This window comes from Nycticebus coucang, chromosome 6, assembly GCF_027406575.1.
Source record: "Nycticebus coucang isolate mNycCou1 chromosome 6, mNycCou1.pri, whole genome shotgun sequence".
NCBI lineage: Eukaryota > Metazoa > Chordata > Mammalia > Primates > Lorisidae > Nycticebus > Nycticebus coucang.
In genome coordinates, this window is record NC_069785.1 from 27624107 (window position 1) to 27650953 (window position 26847).

Below are 26847 nucleotides of genomic sequence, written 5' to 3' on the forward strand. Positions count from 1 at the left end.
TATTAGAAGACTATATATGTTGGTAAACTAAAGGGGGAAAATTATTAGACACAAATTGAAAGATTAGAAACATGAAAATAATAATGGTATTGTATAGCGGTAGTAGGAAAATTAGGGTACAAGGATTGCTATAAGAAGAAAATGACAGACGTATTAGGATAGAGGTTTGCTTTTGAAGATAAGGACAAATATAGAGAGAATTAATAATTAAAACAAACTGGTATTATAGTGTCTGTCCCAATTCATATTTATATTTAATTAAAAGAATGCATTTCCTTCATCAAAATCTCATTTGAAATACTTAAAATCATAAAAAAATAGGAAAATGAATTAAGGTTTTATTTTACTTTTATGTAGCAAGGCCATACAAGTATAAAACCTGTTTATTTCTGTGGCAGCCTTAAATTTGATTGGGTGTTCTTTTGGAGTATAAGACAAAGTACTACTTATGTCAACTGCCATAAGAACTGCACACGTTATTCAGAAAGGAAGAATGAAACCTAGACACTACCTATTTAATGTCCTATTTTTAAACCTATTAACTCCTTAATATTATGTAAGTAACATAATGCCAGTATGTTTGAGAATTAATTCCTCCATTAACCTGAACACTTTATTATAATTATGTGAAGTTTTAATTTTCTCTAAGGACACAGGTTTATCATAAATGTGAGCATGTAGGTCAGTCTTTCCTCGTGGACATTAGATATGCACAAAAAGTGTGTTTCATAGAGCTGATTTTTGTACAGGAAACATTTTTTAAATGACAATATAAGATAATGTAAGGTGTATATGATCTATGTTCTTGCCTTTGCTTATACTGGGTCTGACATAAAACTTTGGCTGTGTGATTTTGGTATAATTTGGTTAAATATTTACTGTTTCACGGGATCTATCCTGATTTTATGAATTTTCAAATTTAAAATAATTTTACTTAGCCTGATGCCATGGCTCGTACTGTGGGCTGCTGAGGTGGGAGGATTGCCTGAGGTCAGGAGCACAACCTAAGCAAGAGCAAGACCTGTCTCAAGTGAAGAAAACTTAATGGGCGTGGTGGCCTGTAAGCCGCAGTCCCCACTACTGAGAAGGCTGGGACAGAGGGACCTCTGGGGCCCAGGAGTTTGAGGTTGCAATGAGCTATGATGGCGTGTCTATACTACTTCTGTCTTAAATAATAATTAATTAACTAATTAATTAAGCTTGGATTTTAAAAATAAATTCTTGATATTAACTTATATCTATCTTTTAATCATTTAATTTTCTTGCGAATATTACATCCATAAGTTATTAGACTAATTTGGCTAAAAGCAATGCAACAATATCATAATATACCATAGTAGAACCTCCATAATTAACCACCTTCCTACATTGCCTATCTCTTTAAGTTGACCTAATTTTCACAGATCAAACTTGGACCACATATACATATCAGTTCAGTAGGCTTACATCCTCATGTTCACCACCTCTGCATGTTGACTAGTTTGTTACATTCCCTTGAGTTGTCAATTTACAGAAGGGTTCTACTGTATTTTATTAATGGACATTAGCTCTTCATAAAAAGTTACCAATTGCATATTACAGAAGGGTTCTACTGTATTTTATTAATGGACATTAGCTCTTCAAAAAAAGTTACCGATTGCAAATGCTGTGTACTGTGTACTTCCTAAGTGTAATTTATGTAATATTATAATATAAATATAAATAGCATACTATGCATGATATACTTGTTTGAATTTGCAGTTATTAAACCCAATAATAGTAGTAGTATTTTTAATTCCCTAATCAATGCTTGATGGAGAATACTTTTTGCTTTGTTTTAGTACCAGTGTTTATTATTATTTTTACCTGACTCATTATTAAATATAATTTGTAGAAGGGAATTTATAGTTTTAAAACATTTTAAATAACGTCGTACTTTTCTTTCGTTGTGTTGTTTATTTCATAAGTGGCATTTTTATTCACTCATTGTTGAGATGCACTGACATTTTCTTATGGATTTACTGCCATTTGCACTGCCTGTTTCCATGACAACAGTTTTCTTATGCGTGCTTCCAAATGATTTTTGAAAATAAGATTCTTGATTTTAATTGTATGTTAATAATTTTTAAATTATTAACAAATGTTTTATCAGGTGTCCCACTTCTCTTTAAAACGTTATGTTTAATGCCAATTGTAGCATTTTTTCTGTTCTTATTTCTATGAATTGTCATCTTTCCCCTTATTCCAGTGTTTTTTATATTTCTTTGCAGTTAGAAGTACTTCTGTGAAGAAGTGTGAAAAGCCTTATTAAGTAATTTAAAAAATAGGACTGACTGCATAGCTCATAAACTTGACCTTAAAAGGAATTCCAAAAGAAGTCTTAATTAAATATTTTTTAGTAATTCAGGAGTAAATATATAGCTTCCCAATGAGATAGGGATTTGATTCTGAAGCCAGTGATATTTACCTTTGGGAAGATAGGATCTATAAAAGTCCAGTGAAGAGAGATGGTAAGTTAAATGTCAGATTACAGCTATATGCATTTCGTTTGAAAATTGGCAGGTGACGTATTTATGTAGACTCAAAATGAAGTTGCAAATGCACCCAGATATTATTTTCACAGAAATCTTGAAATCTGTTTCCAAATTTCAATATCAAGGCTGCATATTTTTCACCATTCACAGGTCTGCTTTAGGCCAACATGTTAAAAATACATAAAATTATTTGCCTTAATTTGAGTTTACCATAATTTCAGGTTCATTGAAATGCTGTTATGGTTTGGAACATTGTATTAATAAATTGGTTTTCACATTGAAGATGCATGTTTAACTCATTTAAATGAGGGATTAAATCCACTAAAAATGCTAAACCTGTAAACCAGTTTTCTTTGTCTATTTCTGACCCAAATTTTGTTTGATACCAAAGTGACTTGATAACGTGTTGTAAATGATAAAATCTTTTCAACCTTTGGCCTCCGCTTAGCCATCTTACTTCTGAAAAGTAAATGATGTCACCGTGGGCAGCACCAATACTTTTAAGGATTTCCTGGAATGGTGATGATTCAGTCCCTTGGCCCTTATGAAATACACGCTCTTGATAACAATTTGCATGGTGTTATCCATTTTTAAAGCTTTTTGCACATATATTTTCTTGATGTACTATGCTATGATGCTTCATCAAACTTGAGTTTTGGGTGGCAGTTGCATCATCTTCTATTAATTTTTCAACTCCCCCTCTCTTTTACCTACCATTGCCAGGACACTATCAGTAATACCTAGATATGTTGACAGTGAACAAAGAAAATCACTTTAACATGTTTTTTACTGCTCCCTATAAATCCCTTGATTTAGTTGTGTCTTTTAACAGTACTAAAGAAGCCATTTCTTCAGTAACATTATATTCGTCAATACCTCTAATAAAAATGGCAAGTTGAACTTATTTGTAGCATCAATGCTGTTGTCCATTATCAAAGCATAAAATTTAAAATTAGCTGCTTTATTCTCTACACTTTTTTCAGTAGATTTTCTAATTTTTTCTATTAACCTGACTATAATAGGATGGGACAAACTGATATTAGAAATATCCCCCCCTTTTTCAGGGTAAATTATATGTGCCATGCTTTTCATACATGGCTTGATAAACTCACCATCAGTAAGTGGTTGTTGAGTTTTTTGCTATCAATTATGCTACCACATAATTAGCTTTTACAATGGAATCTATCTGAGTTACAACTTTTTAAAAATTTTGTTGAGAAGACAGACTTCTTTTCAGCCCTGCTGTTTTGACCTTATGACACAATCCTTCTTTATGCATTGAATTTGGCAGCGTGTTTTTGCGTAATGCTTTTCCAAATTACAGTCTTTGAACACTTGCACAAATTCCCTACAAATTACACAGAGTGCCTTACTGTTTACCTGTACAAAGAAGTAATCATCATCTACTTTTCATTCAACAATCTTCCGCCATCTATAAATTTTCTTTTTTAGTGTTCTGGGTTTTTTTTTGTTTTGGTTTGGTTTTTTTTGAGATGTTGCAAAAGCCAATCTGGGATAAAAAAAAAAAAATAGCTAGATCGCTTCTTGGCCTTTTGGCTAAGATCTAGTATAGTATTTGTTCTTATCAGTTTAATATCTGATACGTCCTCTATCCAAGAACAATATATTAAATGGATTTTTGGAGCAGGTGGTTGTAATAGGAGCTTGCTCCGTCCACTCCACGCATCGACCCAGTATTGCAGTACTTCCAGGAATGGTGCACCCCCTCAGGGGACTTAAAAAAAAATAAAAATAAAAATAAATAGATAAAAAGACTATATTTACTTTTATTATGAAAACTAATAGGGAAATAGAAAGCAGGGTTTGAGACCTTCCATATCTGGGCTGCCAATGCAGGGTTAGGTGGAGGACCAGTTATAAGGTGCAGAGGGCACAATGTGAGGCACTGCTGAGGTGTGAAAGTACCCTTAATAATTAAATAAGAATCTTTTCCTGACTTCTAAATAACATTAAATGCCTAACATTGCAATGGTAGGTTGAAGTATTATTGGTAATCACTAATCACTGCCTCACTGAGTCACCATAAGCACATGTAACATCCAATGGTGTGAATTTGTCTATGCTTGAAAGATAACACACTGGAAGCTGCCCACTGCCGTAAAACCGAAGCCACACACGAGTGCAAACAGCGAGAGTGTATGTATATTTTACACAACATTGCAAGATGACGTTGTCGTCTACAGCATTCATGTTCAAGTACCACACAATCGAGTTCCCCCAAAAAATCACGTCCCGAATTTTATAATGTTGTACGTAAGTTTATGAATTTGTGTTGGGCAATATTCACAGCCATCCTGGGCCACAGGAGGCCTGTAGGCTGTGGATTGGCATTCCTGACCAAGACAGGGAAAGCCTTTCTCAGTCAAATTCTGAGTCTCCTTCCATACCTCACCCCCCCTCCCCACCCACCTGCACCAATACACACCTTAAAACTTTTGGAAAATCTTCTTTATATCATGTCTATAAATTTTTGGATAATTAAGCTAAACTCTAAGAAATAATTAAAGATGTAATAAGGATGGATACATTGTATGTTTTGGCTATTGATTGAATTCATGTGAATGAGAAAAATATACAAATAAAAATAGAAAATAATTTTTTCCTTAAAGAAGTATAATTTTTTACTCTATCAAATAATCTGAATAGCTTGTTTTTTGAGGATAAAGACTATTAACTAGACATACTTTATGTATGTGTGGGGAGCTTAGCCATGAGTTTTGCACAGCTTTGTACCTATTAGAAACCATTTTTTACAAGATGAAAGTAAGATTACTAAGAATGTTTCTTTACTTCTTGATTAACTCAACAACATTTACGGAACATCTTAAATGTGCCAGTTACTGTGCTAAAAGATAGTTTCATAGATAAAAATCTTATGGAGGACACTATTAAGTTATGTGTATTTACAGCATAATATGATGTTTTCTTTTAGGCTTTTTATGCTGGAACTGATTTATTTTATATAATCTGTTTATTGAATTGTCGAACCAACAGTAAGCAGTCTGGATTGGCCATTTATCATTTACAAATACATGTATAATTTTATCTAATTTTTTTACAATCTTATTAATGAGAATATAAAATATATCTATAATAACTCTGACTGGTTAGTCTTCTATTTTGTTTTTGAGTAAAGAACAAGAACCAAAAGGTTTTTGGTGAACTTTATTTAAAAACTTTTTGTCCACAAGTTCATTTTGCAATTAGTTTTCTATTCATGTTGTTCACTTCTCTTCCATGATGATTCTTTACTTTTTCACCTTCTCCTTAATCCTGTCAGTGCTATCCATTACCAACACCCCTCATATTTTCCATTTTCTTTTTGCCAAGTATTTGGGAGTATCTGTCTTTGGACTCTACAAGATTTAAGTTTCCACTTTATCAGTTATTTCATTTTAATCTTTACCTTTTATGTATATAATTTCTTATTATTTATTAACTGAGATAATACATAAAGTTTTCCTACCACCAGGACATGATGTTTGGAAATAATAGATGGTCTTATTTTTCATTATTTTGCAATTTATCTTAGCATTCTAAAAACAGTGAAGGAAGCTACCTAGATTATAAATGGATCATGAGCTGCTTGAAGCCAGGGACCATTATGTACTGAGCTTTTATTTTTCAGGTGGTCTATAATAGGAAGTAAACATAATAAATTATCATTTAATTAATCAAACCTAAAGCCAAGATAAGTGTTTTTTTATACTTCCTCTTTCAGTGAATATTTCAGAAATGTCTTTTTTTCTCTCCTTATTCATTCTCTTGCCAGTCGTCAATTTGTTTGTCTTTCATAAAGACCTAGCCTTGATCCTGTTCTTTTCTGTGTGTACTGTATGTTGTTATTATTATTTTTTTTTTCAGTTTTTTTTTTTTTGGCCAGGGGCGACTTTGAACCCACCACCTCTGGTATCTGGGGCCGGCGCCCTACTCCTTTGAGCCACAGTCGCAGCCCAGCTGTATGCTATTATTAAAGTCCCATGTACATGAGAACATGATGGCCCTCAGCCATCAGTAATAAAACTCTATTATATCTCCTTCATCTTTACATGTAGAGAGTGTATCAAATTCACAACAGGCCCAACTAGTTTTCTCTGTCAAAAAGGCTTCTCCCTTTCTTGTGTCTTACTTAGCACTACCATTATTTCAGTCATGAAGATTTAGAACTTTGGGGTTAACTTTCAATCTTCCTTTTCCATCACATCTATTTGTCTAGTCAATTGCTGAGTTTTGACAATTTTATCTTTAATATATACTTGGATATTTTTAGTCCAATTATAATTACTCCAATTTTCATCGAGTCTTAACCTGGATTGTTGAATATTTTTGTAGTCTCTTTATCACCATTCTCCTCTTCATGTGTCTTCTGTAAATACAGCTATAATTAGTTAGTTCTCATGTTCAAAATTCTATTTCATTGTTTGCTGCTAAACTCAGACTCTTTAATGTAGTCTTTCCTTACTGTTCTTGTTAAAAGCAACATCTACAAGTGTGTGAAATTTACTCATCTTTTAAGACCCACCTTAATACAAGGTCTGAGAAATAAGTTCACGAACTATCATAGAAAAAGCATTACATACCTCATTGATGAATATCACTAAATTCACCTTTGAAATACTCCTCTTGGGAAGCTGTGCTCTGTCACCAACACCAGCTCCTAGTCCACCCTTCAAAGTATGATGACCGTTCTGATGACCATTCCAGCAAAATAGTTCCAAAATTGCTTTGAAAGGTAGCCTAGACAGTGGCATCGGTGCATAGTTTCCCAAGGGGAGTACTTCGAATGTGACTATAATGATAAGCAGCAATAAGGTGTGTAACCCCTTTTCTAGGATGAGTTCAGGAACTGAATTTTTAGACCTCATAGAATGCCATATTCTACATCAGTTCTTTTGTTTTTGAGACAGTCCCACAGAAACACTGCTGTGCTTATTTCATCACAGCACCTGGCACAGTGCCTTAGACTTATGATTTGCCACACATTCAATTTAATCCTGTTTTTTCTCCCCTTTGTATACTACGTGTTCCCAGTCTGTTCTATTCCAAAACAGCAAGATGTACTCTTTTGCTAATGTGTACAACTTTTGCATCTTTAAACACATATACTTCTGTAACTTTTGGTCTTTTATTTTAAAATTTGACTTTCAGTTTTAAATTTAAAGATGATTTTTTAAAAAATCGTATGTCATTTATTCTTAATTAAATTCTTTCTTAGGGTTCTTCTGTTTCTATGAAATGTAGATGATTTTTAGGCATTAAATATTCCTACTAGTCCTCCATTGCCTTATAATTTTAATCATCCCCATTACAGTTTTTTCCATCACATAGAATTTGCTAAATTTGCTTAAGTGTATAAAATATATAGATTGTCTATATTTTGTCTTTATATTGTCTATATAAAATATATAGATTGTCTAGTGTAAATATGCTTAGGTATATGGGGATACATGGCTTTCATGTATGTATCTATAATTACACATTGACTATATGTGTTAAAATTTTCTCTTGGTTGAATGTTGGTGTGCATCAAACCCATGGCGGATAGAGAGTACTTTTACTCTTAGATCAAATGATCAACTAATTATAAACTTTCTGCCATCATGAACATTTATGGAAATGTTAAGTTACTTCAAGTTTCTTTTATTTCTCTATAAAGCTACTGAAAGCAAGAATATATTCTTTGACTTTTCGGGAAAGAATAAGCTATTTTTTAAAATACTTGTGAAACTTAATATATATTAAGTCCGTAATACTTTATGCCTAATTTGAAAAAACTAAAAATAATGTTATTCTTAGAAATTAATGTAAGAATGCTATACTCATCTTTGTGAAAGAAACCAATGACCTGATGTCTTAAAGTCAGTGCCATAGTACTTAATAAACCAATAGGTTATTAATTAAATTAATATGAACAACAGCTATAACTATGTGCATCAAAAAGCGACTGAACTCCCAAATATAATTCATAGTTCCTTTGTTAATAATAGACAATTTTATAGGTCACCTCTATTTATTACTAGACTCTTCTCTTTTCTCTTCTGTTTGATGTAATTATTGTCATGCTAAAAACTTGTTCTTATATAGGGCAGAATTTGTTCATTCCTTTAATTTACCAGTGTTTTTGCCAAAGACAGAATATTTTGTATAATATTTTTAAGGTCTGAATTTTTAAATACTATAAGGTGGTACACATTTATGTTTTGGTTTTGCTTCTGGAGCTTCTAGTGTAGAGGTTAACATGAACATGTGGCTGTAGTAAAACAGAAAAACAGAAGAAAACTTACACTCTTGCTCAATAAGTTGCTTGATTCCCTGTGTAGAATACTGGTTTGAATCTAACAAAGCAAAGAATTTAGTGATTTAGTGTGAAGTAAACCAAGTCTGTTTAAAAATAACTTTTGAAAGAACAGACTTTATGAAGTGCAATAAAAATAATGATATATATTGATTAATCAAACTCATACAGCATGTTATTTTAATGATTACTTTCAAAATTTATTTTTGACAAATTTATAAAAAACAATTCTTTAAGAAATTTGAATCAAGCTCGATGGATTTTTTCAGCCATAATAATATAAAAGTAAGAGCCTACGTGAACAAAATGTTGCATAGCAGGAAACATGCCTCAATTATCAATTCACATCTATTAACTACTGTGATAAGATTTGCAGAAATCATCAGGCATGCCATTTAGAACCTGTTTTGACATTAATTTATTTATTTTTTTTTTTGGTGAGTTAAATGTTATACTGAGGTGTTCTTATGCAGTCATCCCAATTAAGTAGGTGTGTCCTTTATCTGAGTGTTAATTAAGTGGATTTCTTAAAGTTTGAGAATTGTGCTAAGTGCTTGTTTATTAACTACCAAAAAACAAGTGCTAATTTATGATAAATTAATACTTAAGGAATTTTACCTTTCTGATGTTACTCACTTTAGCATATAGCAACAAGGACAGTTTTGTTTAGAAATTAGATAATTTGGCTTTCTTGGATTAAGTGTGAAAATTAAATTTAGGAAATTTCAGATCACTATTGAATAATGAAATGAAATCATTTCAGATTTTTATTTTATTTGATACTAAATATCTTATACAAATATGACGTGCTGGTAGTCTTTAAAGGGCAGTTGTTTACCTTTCTATCAGTAGAGGCCATTGAGATTAACGTAGCAATGGTCAAGATTTTCCTGATCAGTGAAGACTAGAGGATTTATGAAAAATGAAGAACTGTGGTTTTAATCACCCAGTGTGGCCTTACTTTGGTGACTTCCCCAATTCTGTCTTACTGAGATTGACTTTACCTTCCTTTATTAAATCCAGATCCAAACTATTCTTCTAAGGTCACTTGGAGTAATTTTATGCCCTGGAAAATTACCTAGCCTCATTTAAAAATTTTATATATTCCTAACCTGGAAAATATTTAGAGCTAAAGAAAGAGTAGAGTTTATGCAGGTTTTGGTAATTGATCATTGGCCTTAAAATGAGATTTCTAAGAGGGAGATTTTTTTCCAAGAAATGATAAATATCACATTTATTAGAAGGTTCAAATTACTATATTGTAAGTATTATCTTCTGTTTACTTCAACAATTTATCTAAAATGATATTAGGTTATATTTGGTAATAATACTGTTTTAGATGAGCATCTATTTTATATATAACTGTTTTTTAAGATTTTTTAAAATTTCACTGAATAACTTATTTAAGAATTTTAAATATTTTAACACAAATGAAATAAAGAAATGAATTTTTTAAAAGGCTATTTAAACTTCAGCCTCGTTTTTCTAAAGGAGCTGTAAATTGCAAAATGAAACAAAATGTTTGAAACACCATATTTTAATCATTTACAATGTGTCATTTTATTTTTTAAACTGTTATAAACATCAAGGAATACATGGGTATGATGGGAAAATTTTAAAATGCAGTTTAGCAAAAATAAAAAATTGTATCATGTCATACTGTTCAGAGATAATTAATATTTTGAGATAGAGTATGTTATCATTCTCATATAGATGTATATTTTAATTTAATTTAACATAGGTGTATTATTTTAATACATGGGATTGTTCTTGATAGTTGTGAATCAAGGAAAACTACATTCAGTTTACTGTTCAGCTCATTTATAAGTTACTTATAGGTAGTCACTATTAAGTATGCATGTTGTTTTTCTCATTAGACAAAGGTATCTTGATTCTGTACTTACTTTTATATGTGAGCTTGTCTAAATGTGGTTTACCACAGGCCTGGCTGAAGTTTGCCTTTACTCATTTGTTTGGCCTGAGTTTGGCTAGTGGTATTTCCTCTCTCAAGCAAAATTTTCTGTAGTCATTATCACTACCTAACCCCCATGCTTGCTACTACTTAGTACAGGCGGAGGAAGAGAAGATGCGAGCAATCAGTTCCCTTTGCCCTTTTACACGTTTAAAAGAACTACTCTGTCTCTCCTATCTCTTTCTCTAGCAACCCTCTCTCACCTATAGTTGCTGCCAAAGAGTTTGAAGTAGCCTCTGTTTTCTGTGACTTTGGTGCTGTGTTTTATTTTTTCTATTTATTCATTGTCATTTGTTCATTCAAAATCTATTTATTGGGCACCTACTGTGTATAGAGCACATTCAAAGCATTGAGGATATAGCAACAAAAAGTAACAAAATGTCACTGTCCTTAGGGAAGAGAAAGAATTACTGGAGTAAACGGGGCCTCACATGACAGGGGAGTAGAATAACCATCTTTCCTATTCAGGACTTTTTAGTAAGTGCTGTTCTAGTAAGATAGCTTTCTCAGATTTTGAGGTTAGAAGGGACAAGATATTGGAATGTCTTCCCTATTTTGAGCTATGTCTACCTGTATTTAATATGTAAAAAATGTCATAGAAAAAATTAGAAACATGTTTCTTGTCAATCGAGGTTTCCATATGTGTGCATAAATAACATGTATATTAAAAACTATAAACTAGCCCTACTACCATTGACATAGATAACTTGGACATTTAATGGGGGAAAAATTGTTGAATATTTTGAGATTTCCACATGTATGCTGCATGGTATATGTATATGGCTATTTAGTTTTCTCTTGGTACCAGAAAAGTCAATTGAAATTCTTCAAGTGAGATTCTTGGCATAATGCTATTTATTATAAATTATGAGTGACTTACAGTTTATGAAAATTTTAAATGGTTAATATGCCTTCCATGAAGTTGTGGTTCAGAAAATCTCATGTTATATAATCTCTTAGTTTGGATACAGAGAGAGATTTACGGTTTATATTAAAGGAAAATAATCTTTGTTTTTTGTCTGCACTAAATATCGGACAACTATTTAAGACATGTTAGCAAAGAGGAATCCACTATGCACAGCGGACTCTGTGTTTTTATTTGTACCAGCAGTTATGCTATCTGTTTTTTAAATTCATCATGAGCCTCTTTTCATGCCATTAAATAAATGCCTACATCATAAATTTAATTTTGACTTATGATGAATCATTTCTTTAACCTGTTGCTGAAACCTGTTTACATGTTTTCCTATTAGAAAAAATACTATTATGAATAACTCTATTTGCATCTATACCCTTTTCCAATTGTTAACTTGTAAATTTTAAATGTTTTTTCAATGGATTTCTCTTATTGCTAAATTGCCCTCCAAAAGAGTCTACCAACTATAATTCCAGCAGGATTATACTAGAGTATCCAGGTCTACATGTCCACACCAAACCCTTACTTGCCAATTAGAACTACATGGTGATATTTGATCAGTTTGTTTGCTTTTTTGAACACAACTGAACTTGCATGTTTTTGCATTGGATTATTAAATGAAGTCCGTCTTTCCCCAATTCTTCCTTTCTTGCTCTCCCTTTGGCTTCCCTGCCTCCTTTGGGAAATGTGGTGTGTGAGCATGTTTATATTTTTCTTAAGGATTATTAAAATCTTTCATATATTAAGGGAAAAATCCAGATTCAATCAAGCATTTCATATATGTTGCAGCTTTGCCCAGTTTCATCTTAGCCTTGTGAGTTAGGTTTGGATCTACAGAAGTTATGAAGTATGTGTTTGTTAAAGGCCACAGGAGAGCCTGTGTGGGAAATGAACTCGAGGACCAGGGAAAGGACTGAGCAGACCTTGAAAGAAATACAATGTGGAAACACTGATTGTTCCTTAACTGGGGGGAAACAACTATGAGGAACATTGTTTTACATAGTGTTTTATTTAGGTGGAGTTAATTGATTTATTTTGTGATTCCAAAAAGGCATCTTGAAATTTACAGCACAAAACTTGAAGATTGTTGTCATTGTACATGTCATACTTCAGTAAGGTGAGATAGCAGTGGTACTTTATTATAAAGTTTATTAGTAAAATTGTAGTTGTCCAAGTATTTGATTTACAAAATGCAGTTATTTACATTTGAACTTTGTTAACTAGTTAATTCTTAGAGGGGTTAGCAAGTCTTTAACTTTTCAGTTTCTGCAGTAAAGTTAACTGTACATAGTCTTGTTTTTCCAGAAACATGTTATCTATAAACTCAGTCACATGCTTACCCGGTAAAAAATTTTCTGGAAAGTTAAATTCTAAATATCTGTCTTCTTTTAAAAATACAGTCATAGGGCGGCGCCTGTGGCTCAGTGAGTAGGGCGCCGGTCCCATATGCCGGAGGTGGTGGGTTCAAACCCAGCCCCCGCCAAAAACCACAAAAAAAAAAATAAAGAATAAAAATACAGTCATAGAAACTTAAAAAAATACTGTGTAATGCTGACCACTGCATACTCAAAATATAATGAAAAATAGTAACATGTGGATTTAAGTTTTTTACTTTACTATAGCTTTAATAGCTGGAATGATTACTTGCAAATGAAAAGCTGCATCTTTAGCACCACAGGCTTAAATCAAGGTCCCAAAGTCCCATAGGTTTTACATTCCATGACATGTTAGCAAGAAACTTCCAAATATAGAAAGTCTCATGTTCTAAGATGGAACATAATCCATGTAATATCCATGATTAGTAAAGCAAATAAAATTCAGTCCAACAGCAGTATCTGTAAAAGAAATAAAATGATAGACAAAGGAACTCGTTAGTCCTTGTTAAAGTTGGATTAACATTAAGTACATTCATTTTCATCAGATGATCAGTGTTTAAGAAATGGGGTTACTTTATTCCGTTAGTCTGAGCTGCTAATGTAATTATTTTGAACTTCTCATTTTGTTTCATCAGAAGTATTTGCACATAGTGCTTGCTAAAACTGTTTCTCTTGTAGCACTTAATGATAGAAAATTCTAAGTCATGTTTTCTTCTTATCTTCATTTTCATAAACCAAAACATGAAATAAGAACAGTAGAATATTTTGATGTATAATAAATAAGGACTTTTGAGTTTAGATTTAGTACTTTGGTAACTGTAGTCTTAGAAGATCATAGTAAATATTTTCTTTTTCCCAAAATAATCATTGAATTTTAAAATCTGCTGTACCAAATATAATTTTAGTTTTTCTGGAAGTTTTCTAAAGTTGGGAATGAAGAACTCTCAAAACTAAAAAAGGACAGTACCTTAATTCCTTACCAGTAATGCTTATGTCTTTTTAATAGTATCATTTTTTAAAAAATCAACTTTATAGCTAATTTAATAAGAAGACGGAATGAAATGGTATCATATTCATTACAAAATTTTACGAAGAGGTGGCCTACGTGTACAAAACATTTTGTAAATATTTTTTAAAATTTTGTAATGAATATATTGTAAATGTGCATTTAGCTATGATTTTTCACTTTCCCTATCTATGGCAACTTTATGGGTGCTTTCGGACACCCTGTACTATGTGGTCATGTTAATAACAGATTAAACATGCACAAATATGGGATAGATAAGTAAATTTTGTTACTAAAATTGTTAAATCAGTTTCTTCATTGTAGGAATTTATATTTTAATATGTCAATACGTGTATGCATTGTGAATCATTCAGCAGGAAGTATATAAATGTACTTTTTCCTCTGAAAAGTGTTTGACCAGAGATTCTTTATCTTCATGGAGCATATTGTGGGACAAGTGTTGCGTAGAGTATACTTTGAGAAGTGCTAGACAAGCATTTGGGAGTTTCAGTACTTGTTAAAAATCTTATATAGTTTTTGTCAACTTATTTTAAAATAAGATGATTATATAAAACAATTACTTTTTAAAAAAAAACAATATTTCCCCAATTCCTAAATTTTCCCAAAGTGGTAACTGCAGAACTTTTACCAAGCAGTAGGCTTTGTTCAGCTGATCCTATTTATTTCTCGACCGCACATTACGTATGGTGTGGGTATTTTCCATCTTCATTTCTTTTTATAGTCCCCTTGAACTTTTTTTTCCTACTGTGTGTACCTACGAAAATGATATGTCATGGTTCTAACCATCCCTTTTTTCTCAAACTCCCATGACCTTTACATATGTAGCTCTCTTTCCTTGGACTGTCCCCTTCCTACCTCATGTCTAGCTAATGAACTCTCATCTTCTGTGATTTAGGATTTAGATTAAGTATGACCTACTTGATAACCTCTTCCTTCCATCCATTTATGCACCCAGTTATTAAATCACAAAAATTTAGTATTTGACACACATGCATATGTTGCCACGATGCTCTGGGTGTAAGAGTGAGCAATGTAAACACGGAAACAGCTCGCATTCCTGTGAGCTGAGCCAGGCTAGCGAACAGGCTATTGCAGTAATCCATGATAATTGTCATGGGCAAGTACACTGTATTGTGAGTATGCCTGAAAAGAGCACTTAGATTACGGAAACTACATGGCACTTTTCTAGGAAACTGATAACTGGCCAGAGGTTTGAAAGATAAATAGGAGTGAGGAAAGAGGATGAGTATGCAATCAGAACATATAAGAAAAGAATTCAAAAATAGACTAAACCTACATGACAGTAGATGGAATTATTAGGGAAATAATCAAGAAGACATTGATGTGGTGAATGAAGTTATATAGTATTACCAAATATTATAGCATTGATGACTCCAAGTCTGGCCTTAGAGACAATGTTGGAATTGACTGTGGTCATAAGGTGGCTATCTGCTATGTGTGAAACACTTTGTAAGTCACACACATATAATTTGTTTCTCCATACCATAGCCATATAACAAGGCAAAGGAAAGAAAGCCCTGCCTAGATTTCCATAAAACGGTAAATTTCCAACAACTTTGGAGTAGATTAGCTGTACACATCTGTGCTGCTTATATCATATTTGAGGGTTACGGAAGTGCTTAAAGTCCATCTGTATTTTCTCCAGACTAAGGGTGGTCCAAGCATTTGTAAATTTTTTATAGGCCACGCATTAATGTTACCCATAGAGTTTCTGTATTACTTCACTCTTTTCATTTTTTGAGTTACACATGAAAAGTAGCCTGTAGCTTAAAAGTTTCCTATCAGTACAGGATTTCTTTCCTGCATTATTTCTTTCCTGCAAATTCACATTATTTTATGTATAGTTTTAGTTCGTTGGTCTGTCATTTCATTATGTTTTTTCTCATTTTTGTGTTTTGAAAAATAAATTTTATTATGTATACTTGATTCAAAATGAGCTATAAGATACATATATTAAAATGGTTACTTTAGTGGGAAATATATCCATCATTTCACATGGTTGGTTACCCATTTTCTATCCCATAGCAAGAGTAGCTATAATCTAGTCATATATCCACATTTCTGAGTATAATACACTATTATTAGCTGTAGTCTTCTTGTAGTACATCAGACTGTTCAACTCCTTTGCATATATCTTTTGACCAACATCTAATATTTCCACCCCCACCACTGTTTTATTCTTTATGTAATTGGCCGTTCTTTTCTTAGAGTCTACGTGTGAGATCTTGTAATAATTTTCTTTCTAGGTCTAGCGTTTATCACTTAGCATAATGTCCTCCAGGTCCATTCTGGAGGATGGCAAATGGCAAGACATCTTTCTTTTAAATATACTGAAAATATTTAAAAGGAGAGTGCAAGTAAATTTTCAAAATGTATATTCTTTCTGAATAAATCAAAGAAGTTACCTTACTATATTCCCCAAACCAGCCCTTTTAAACTCTTGTGTAGATCTTATTTAGAAATAAGACTTTTGGTAAAGTTCTTAGACAAGTTCACTTTTAATGTCAAATTTCTATGTTTCTGTGGTATTAAATTTAGAAATATTTTTCACATCCTTATGACATACACAAATGTCTATTATCTTGACTTAACAGTAGAAAAATACCAGGAATAGTTTACTCTGAATAAAATTATTTTACTATTACAGTAACAAGGGGCACTTATTTTCAGAATGTTTTGGCCAGTTCATGATAGGTGTTTATAGAATTATGATTTCTCAGGACCTATTGGAGACTCACTTACAAATAATATGAATAATATGTTTTCATAGTTCTTTAGAAATTTCATATATTAACACTCTTTTTCATCTAGCAAATAGAACTTTTATGTAAAATCAAATATGGTAGAATTTTTATATAGAAATAGTCATAAACAACATCAACACTTTGCTTTAGTTCTACCATAATCTAGCAGTTTGGTCAAATATTGTAATTGATGAGGATACTTGTTTCTTTTTCTAACATTATATACTTACGGCATTGTAGTAGACACCAAACCTAAAGTGTCATAGTTTGAGATGCAGCAGTATTGTATGAAAGCCTTAGTTTGTGGTCAGGATTTAACATTTTGTCATCATAGTGACTAAATTTAATTGGGATCTGTACTTGACCAGTGTTAGAAGTTGGTTCATTTGGATCTTTTTTCCTATGGAAAATCTTTGCAAAATTATTCTCGATTTATATTTACCCTTAAAGAAATAATCGAGATAATTTTTTATTCTATATCCCAGGTCATCAGGCAAAGAAGATAATTGAATAAGGGGTCCTTGAGCTGATCTCTCATCTCTGGGTGTTCCTAAGAGGATGGGTAGAGAGGAGAGAATGTTTTGGAATAGAAATGTATGGTGTATCTATTCATTGGTAGATGTTCGTAGAAAATATTATGTGATAATAATCCTTAATAAAAGAGTCAAATTATGGTCTTTGCTTTGCCTTGGGTTATTGATAATTCATATATATTTTCCTTCTCCTTTTGGCATTGGATATTAATGTAATCAGTCTGGGATTTTAAAAATCTTACTATAATGTGCCTTATTCAAGGCCATCATTTTAAATGAATAGTTATTTATTCACAGCTTGCTATGTTCTGGGCTGGAGACACCCCTGTGAGTAAACCAGTGAAAGCTTTTACCCTCTTGGGTCTCTTGTTCCATCAGAGGGAGACAAACAGTAAACAAATTACAACAACAATGATATCAGAAAATGATAAGGATCATGAAAAAAGTAAGAATAAAATAAGCACAAAGTGATAGTGATTGAGAGTAAACTGTTTTTTGGCTGTTAGGAAAGACTTCTCTGATAAGATACTATTAAGTAAAAGACCTGCCATGGGAAAAGCGGGAGCCAGTGCTCCCAGGACAGAGATCAGTAGGAAAAAAAGGCCTACGTGAGAATAATCTTGGCAAGCTTCAGGGACTAAAAACACCCTTACTCCCTGGAGTACATGAAGAAAAAGAAAGAGGAATAAGACATGAGGACTAAAAGCTTAAGCCTAGGCCAAATCTTGATGGGTTTTGAAAGTGATAGTAAATGGTATAGATTTGACTCTAAAGTAAGACAAAAACCATAGGTTTTGGATGTGTGGGTTGTTTTTTTTTTTTTTTTTTTTTGTAGAGACAGAGTCTCACTTTATGGCCCTCGGTAGAGTGCCGTGACACAGCTCACAGCAACCTCCAACTCCTGGGCTTAAGTGATTATCCTGCCTCAGCCTCCCGAGTAGCTGGGACTACAGGCGCCCGCCACAACGCCCAGCTATTTTTTGGTTGCAGTTCAGCCGGGGCTGGGTTTGAACCTGCCACCCTCGGTATATGGGGCCGGCGCCTTACTGACTGAGCCACAGGCGCCGCCCAATGTTTGTTTTGTTTTTTGAGACAAGGTCTTGCTCTGTACCCAAGCTAGAGTACAGTGGTTATCATCATAGCACACTCCAGCGTCAAACTCCTGGGCTCAAGTGATCTTCCTACCTCAGCATCCCAAGTACTAGGACTACAGGCATGCCCCACCCTCCACCACACTTACCTAATTTTTCTTTCCTATGGAGATGTGATCTCACAATGTTGCTCAGACTGGTCTCAAACTACTGGGCTCAAGGGATTCCCCCATCTCAACTTTGCTAAGTGCTAAGATTACAGACCTGAGTCACCACACCCAGCCCAAGAAATTGTAAGTTTTAAGCAGGTAAATTACATATGATTTACATGTTTGAAAATTATCCTGGGTGAGGAGTTGATTATAGGGGAGAAAATAGGAAGCAAGAAAGTGATTAGCAGAGTATTCTAATTTGCTCAGAGAAAGAGCAAATTAATTCAGAATATATTCTATGGCATTTACAGCCATGGCACTAAATGAGAATATTCTGGGAAGAGAGTAGTAACAAGAGAGGCAAAAGAAGAAAACGTTTCCCTAAGAAGAAGGTTGTTGGCAGAGGCTACTTCATGGAAAGGAAAGGTAAAATGCCATAATGTATGTTCTATACCACTGGATATTGAGATGTAATTTACCAATTTCCTTGTCATTTCCCCTGGTTGACTGAAAATTTTAGCATCTCATTTATTATCTGTTCCTATACTCACACACCTATTCAGTCTTCATTTCCAAAGACTTGGAAGGAAAAAGGGGAAACTGTGGCAGTAAGAACAAGGAAAGTACCTAAATATTTCATGGCCCCAAGTAACCTGGATTTGAGAGAGGAAAAAAAAAGTCCCTGTTCATCCCTTAGATATAATTGGCTGTGATCTTAGATCTTATATCCCATGGTTGGACACCATGGGCACTAAAGGCGCAACCAATTTTATCTAAGGGGTGAGGCTAAAAGGAACATTCACAAAAGGTTTGGGATATAGAACATATGTTGAAACTGAGGTAACAGAGAACAGAAGAGTTTTAGAAGGACAGGGAAACTTAGGGAATAGGACGAGATCCAGGGACACAAAGAAGACTGTTAGGATAAGAGCCCAGTGATGACTGGGACTGACTTAGACTTCAGGTAAGTTAGATATATGGGAAAATGAGGAATGGCAGTCTCTTACAGGAGGATGGACCATTCGAGTTACGGTCCAGCTTTCATGTTAATGGCAGGGCACCACCATTGGCTTTTTCTGTTCTTTGATGGGGGAGAAGCAGGGGTAATTTGATACTGAAGTAGTGAAACAGTTAATGGTCAGGGAAGAATTGGCTCAGATGAACTAACTGAAGGATACTCAAGGACTTGTTCACCGGAGGCAGATTAATGAGTAGGGGCAGGAGTCCAAAACTGCATGGAGAGTAGACAGGAAGCCAAAGACTCATAGGTCCCTTCTAAAGGAAAGGCCAGCAGATGACAGAAAGTCAGTTTTCTGTCTTCACATGTATCAGAAGCCAGGGAGTGGCCACGAGGTCAAAGATCTGTCTTCAAGTGGATTAGAAATCAGGAGCACAACCTAGAGGTCAGGAGGTTTGAGTTCATGGAGAATTGTGAAAGTACATGAATATACTTGGTAGGGAGTCACTATCTCTTACATCCAGGTAATGTCTAATCTGGGATTCCACCAGTTGTCAGGCCTTATCTATGACATTTTAATAATTTAAAATAAAAGAGACAAAGGTAGGATAGAGGCTTATATGAAAGTACAATTGGAATTGCAGAAATATATGATAGAAAAACAGTATTGTAATTTTTCTGAGATACATATTTGTAAAACTAAGATTAGAATGGGTATGCAAAATTTAGCTTGTGGTGTCACAGAAACTTATGTGAACAGTAGCTACCTATTTTGACCTGCAGTCAAACAGGAATATGATAGACGTATTATCTGTTTTCACATCTCACCGTAAGCCACTATAACTCTTAAGATATTCTGATATATTTTAATTTAAAATTCTATAATACTGTTGAAAAGATGAAATAAGATATTCCATTTTCTGTTCACATCAAGGAATACAAAAAATTACTTTTTAGCAAATGAGTTGAAGAATTTTGAACTTTTGATTCTCACTCTTTGCCCCAAAGTCACATTTTTATCTAAATATACTGTAGTATGCTGAAGGTGTTTATTAAGAATGATACTTGGTCATCTTTTTCTCAACATCTTAGTCATAGCATAACTATAATGCACAGGGAGAACATAGATTACACAATGTATTAGTGATAGTTTTGTAGTTTCTTTCTTGATAAAATATTGCCTTTTATAAAAATAATAAATGGAATTTATGGAAAACCCACAATTATCATCACACTTACTAGTAAAGATTTAAAGCTTTCACCTAAAGATCAGGAACCAAGACAAGGATGTCTGCTTTCACCACTGCTATTCATCATGTAGTTTTAGCCAACACAATTGGACAAGAAAACAAAAATGGCAACCGTATTAGACAGGAAGAGGTAAAACTATATTTGCAGAGGACATGATCCTATATATAGAAAACTCCAAAGAATCCATAAGAAAGCTACTAAGGGCTCAGCATTGTTATTCAGTGGTTACGGGGACGGCCTGGCCAGGCCTGCTAAACAACAGTGACGACTACAACAAAAAAGTAGTCGGGCATTGTGAAGAGTGCCTGTAGTCCCAGCTACTTGGGAGGCTGAGGCAAGAGAATCACTTTAAGCCCGAGAGTTTGAGGTTGCTGTGAGCTGTGATGCCGCAGAGTGAGACTCTTGTCTCAAAAAAAAAAAAAGAAAGAGAGAGAGAGAGAAAAAGAAAGAAAGCTAATAAACAAATTCAGCAAGATTTTAGGATACAAGATCAACACACAAATACCAGTGTATTACTGTAAAACAACAGTGAATAATTGGAAAAGGAAATTAAGAAAAAAATTCAGTTATCAATATTACCAACAATAATTAAATCTGTAGTAATAAATTAAACCAAGGAGGTGAAAGACCGAAGATCTAACTAAATGGAAAAAGACATCCTATTTTATGAGTAAGAGGACATAATAGTATTAAGATGTCAGTACAACTCAAAATAATCTACAGATTCAGTTTAATGCCTATCAAAATGTCAATAGTTTTTATTACAGAAATGGAAAACCCAATCCTCAGGGTTCCTGAATAGCCAGAACAATCCTGAAAAGGAACAGAGTTGAAGGTTCATACTCCTTTTTTTTTTTTTTTTTCTTGATACAGGTCTCACTATCTCTCCCTTGGTAAAATGCTGTGGCATCACAGCTCACAGCAACCTCCAATTCTTGGGCTTAAGCGATTCCCTTGCCTGAGCCTCCCAAGTAGCAGGGACTATAGGCGCCCGCCACAACACCCGGCTATTTTTTGTTTCAGTTGTCATTGTTGTTTAGCTGGCCTGGGCCGGGTTTGAACTCGCCAGCTCTGGTGTATGTGGCTGGCACCGTAACCACTGTGCTGTGGGTGCCGAGCCAGACTCATACTTCTTGATTTCAGAATTTACTACAAAGCTGTATGATCAAAACAACTATGGTACTGAAATAAGGCTAGACCTGTAGGCCAATGGAATATTATTGAAGTCCTGAAATATGCCTATAAGGCTGTAGCAAATTGGTTATTGGAAAAAGTACACAGTCTACTCAGTGGGGAGTGAACATTGTCTTCAACAAGTGTTATTGGGACAATTGGATTTTCACATGTAAAAGAATAAACTTAGCACCCTACCTCATACCATATATTAAAATTAATTCAACATGGATTAACAACCTAAATGTAAGAGATAAAACCAGAAAACTCTAGAAGAAAACATAGAGATAGTTCTCCATAACCTTGGATTTGGAAATAAATTCTTCAGCACCAAAAACAGGAAGAACAAGAAAAAATGGATTAATTGGACTTCATCAGACTTTTAAAACTTCTGTGCATCAAAGGACATTATCATAGCATATTATCAAGGACAGGCCTTCTCAGGAAATTATGTTGAAGAAAAATAAAAATAAAAAAACCTACAGATTTGGAGAAAATATTTGCAAATCATATACATAATGAGACTTTGCTATCCATAACATATAAAGAACTTACAACTCAAAAACAAAATGACAAAAAAATTTAAACAATGTGTAAAAGATATGAATAGACATTTCTCCAAAGAAAATATAGAATGAGAATAAAAATATGCAGAGATACTCGACATATTTAGTCATTAGTAAATGCGATCAGAATTCCAAAGTGGCACTTCACACCTATTACGAAGGCTATTATTTATATTAAAACAAAAAGAAAAGAAAAACAAAAGAAAATAGCAAAAGTTTGCTAGGAGGTGGAGAAATTAGAACCTGCTTACATTGCTAGTGGGCAGCATATACATACACAGTGGACGGCTTCTGTGGAAAATAGTTTGGCTTTTTCTCAAAAGGCTAAATATAGAATTACCATGTTACCCAGGAATTACACTCCTAGGTATGTATACAAAAGAATTGAAAGCAGGCACTGAAGCATATATTTGTATAATAGTGTTCATTACAACATTATTCACAGTAGCCAAAAGATACTAATAAACCCAGGTCCTAAGCGTCCATAAATAGATATAAGGATTTAAAAAAGGTAGACATATAAAAATTGAATATTAATTTAGCCATAATAAGGAATGAACTTTTTATATATGCTATAACATAAATGAATCTTGAAAAATAAGCCTTACATAAAAGGGAAAATATTGTATGCCTCCATTTATACAAAATATTTAGAATAGACAAATTATTCGTGGAAAGTAGATCAGAGGTTATTAGTATGAAAAGGAGAGAATTTATTTCTTAAGGGACAGAGTTTTTGCTTAGGATGATGAAAAAAATGTTGGAATTAGACTGTGGGAGTATTTGTATCATTTGGATGTATTTAATACCACTGAACGACATACTTAAACATGGTTAAAGGGCCTGCTTTATGTGTACTGCAATTTTTTTTAAATGTCATATTTATATTATGTCAGCACACATAAAACTATATACAACATTAATACCACCTAATATTATTAATAAAATACTTCTTAATAACAGATTGCATATACTCTTTTAAAAATTTTGTATCATTATTCCAACCTTTATGAATTTACCCTTTCATATTCTCCACAGCAAGTGAAATAGTCACAATTCTTCATTCTTCCTTTACATTTGCTAGAATGCATGTAGTCACTGGTATGTCATTTGTTAATCATTCCCTTACTTGAATAATTCATTCATTCTCTCTTGAAATCTGTTCAAATGTAGGTTTTGTCTTCATATTAGATTTATGGATGCATGGTAAAGATGGAATCATTCATTAAACAACTCTGGTTTTTGAGAAAATAAGAAATAAGGGTATTGTTTAATCTTGGTTAATGCATCAATCTATATCAAAGGTATTGACTTTGTTATGTCATAAATGGGGCTATTACCAGAGTTATTCATTCTCTTGCTCTCAGCTTATGTGCAACAGTTCTGCAGTTTACTAACCGTGCTGCGTGGTCATGGGTAAGCTTCTCTCTTTACCTTCAGATGACTTTGATAGCTACACATGCTCTGCCACTGGTTACACTTCTGAGTTTCTGAGCTTGATTTGATATCACATATTTGTTGCGAACTGTTTTCCCAGTTTCTAAGCATAGTCTGCAAAATTCTGCATAGAATTCCTATTTGTACATCAGGAATAGCTAGAAGAATTTCATGTGCCATTTGTCTTAGAGTAGAAATTTAAGAGCACAAATTAATGTCAAAAATGGTGGCAGTGGTTGGTAGTGGAGATTAATTCAGCAAGCCAATTTTTATGTATACATAAAAAAGCAATTAAAATTGTATTATAGCAGTTTTATGTTCATGATAGAAATGAAAAGGCAATAATATTGACCAAACTAGGATTGCTATCATGATCCTGAATTTGTCAAAAACCTAGCTAATATTGAAACAACTAGTCATCATCATAAATGTTGGCAGAACTTTTTGCACGATCTCAGAATTGAAAAGTCAGAGATAAATTACAGTATATGTGAGAAAAATTCCAATTTTAATGTAGAATTTTCAGATACATCTACTTCCAGGTTTCTTCAGAAGTTAGAATTCCCAGTCGTGGTAATGATCCTTGATGGGAACGGCAGATTAGCCAAATTATTAACAGTATGCCATTCTCATGCATGAGATAGAACAAGAGAGTAAGAAGTTGAACAACATATACTTTTGATTGCCATTTGTGAGAATATAGTATCTTTTAGGTTTTTCTGAAAAGTATACTCTTACTCTTTGGCTTGATTGGATATGTTTTAATGTCAAAGAATATTCTATAAATGGCTTTACTGTGTTGGTTTGGGACTGAAGCATATTGTGTGACCTTGGCAAATTTTTAGTTTAGCAGTAGAGACATGATTATGGAGAAGGTTAATCACCCGGAAAGGAAAAGTAATTATTACTTTGTATTGTAAGATATAAATTCCTATGATTTCTTTTTTTTTTTAAGCTGTCTTCTTGATATTGTGTATTTACCTCAGTAATTGTAGGGTAGGAGGAAGTATTATTAAATATGCCTAACGACACGGTGATATAAAAGCTGCAATTACAAACTGAACTTATTTTTTATAACAATTTTCCTAAGTGCTTTTTGTTGATTTGAAAACTTAATTCTAAAATATCTTACTAATAGCCCACACAGTTATTAACCACCTCTGTGTGGTCTGTTCTCTGCAAGAAGGGTCAGTCATTTCTTTTACTTTATGCAGATTTGGAATAAATCTGTGAAGAAATATTAATAGTATGACTTAGTGCTCTTTAAAGATTATCAAACTTCAGTAAAAATTATTCTTCCACAATGGAGCCAAAACACACTTGATTTTCTTATATGTGTTTGATAGTTGGCCTCATATTTGTAGGAGGTAGGTAGTATAATGGGAAGAACACTATTTAAATTCTCTCTGCATTTGGTATATGTCTTTGGCACACTTGCTTCCACTCCCATACCTTTAATTTGGGTGTATTATCTGCCCTGATTACTGTCAACAGTAAATGAGATTTTATGTGGGTATACACATTTACACGTTACAAGTATACATCATAGAATATATAATTATATAAGTAATAAATATATAATTATTTACACAAATAAATACATAATTATATAAGTAACAAACTGTATTATAACATAAATAACATATTTTATATAAATTATGAAATGTTTTGTAGGCATAAGTATGATCACTCTTAAAAGCACTTACCTCAGAATAATATTCTGAGTTGCATATGGTAAAGTTCCTTAAAATTTTAAGTTAGTTATTCTCTGTGAGTTTAAGGACACAGAAAATAAGTAATTAATAAAAGCCTATAGTTGTGAACTTCAGAGAAGATTCCTGAATGGTTTTATTTTATGAAATTAGAAAGTATGTATTTTCTCTTGAAAGAGTGTAATAAATGCTGTAATTGCTATATGTACCAACCCTTTGAATGTCCTTAATGAGAGCTTTTGTTAATCCATTACCTAAAATAGTCTTACATGAAAATTGTGCTGATGTGGTTATACCAAAAAATACACCAATAAGTACCTAAGAAATGAATGTAAATTATCTATTTATAAAGACATTAATAGGAATAAATATTTCTTACGTATAGATTAATATAGATAATACTAAATAAATGTGTCATCTGTTGAAAGGTAAAATATTAAAATGAAGACATATATCAGAATCCCGCAATTTTAATCTGTTAAATTTACCATTTGCTATCATTGTTATTCTCATTTTTAAAATGATTTCCATTTTATTCTATGTAACCTGAAATTTGTAATAAACCTCTATACTGTACCTTTAGTTTTCCTTTATTAGTGAGCAAATGCTTATGCTATTTTGTAAATCATAAAAATATAGCACAAGTAATTGGATTAGCGTGATTGTAGATTGAGGATAGTGAAACAACTCATTGCAGATTACTGTATTCATAAAAAATTTACACTCTGTGCTTTAGTTTTAAAAATGAAGATGCCTATGTACAATTTTAAATACTCTAAGAAGAAAATAATATTTTATCTATTGACACTTACCTTAAATTTGGAAATAAAGAAAAAGGTCTAAATATATAAATATATTTCACAGAGGGCAAGCATTTTCTGTGGTCGTCATTAAGAATGTATTTATTACAATAGAACTCAATCGTAACCACTGCCCTACGTTGACCACCTCCTTACATTGACCTAATTTTCATGGATGGGACAAGCACCACTGGTACTCAATGGAAGACTGACTTCTATATAATCACCTCTGTAAGTTGTATGTTAACCACTTGGATTGTGACAGACAATATTAATTTATCCTCTATCC

General features: G+C 33.0%; 1 protein-coding gene and 1 non-coding gene across 6 annotated transcripts in view; both read left to right on the forward strand.

Moving 5' to 3' along the window:
• Nucleotides 1-26847, forward strand: part of NOVA1 (NOVA alternative splicing regulator 1) — a 145615-nt gene that overhangs the window by 78967 nt on the left and 39801 nt on the right. The window lies entirely within an intron of this gene.
• Nucleotides 4051-4241, forward strand: LOC128589564 (U2 spliceosomal RNA). The gene has a single exon (XR_008381106.1). It is a non-coding gene; the product is annotated as a U2 spliceosomal RNA (small nuclear RNA).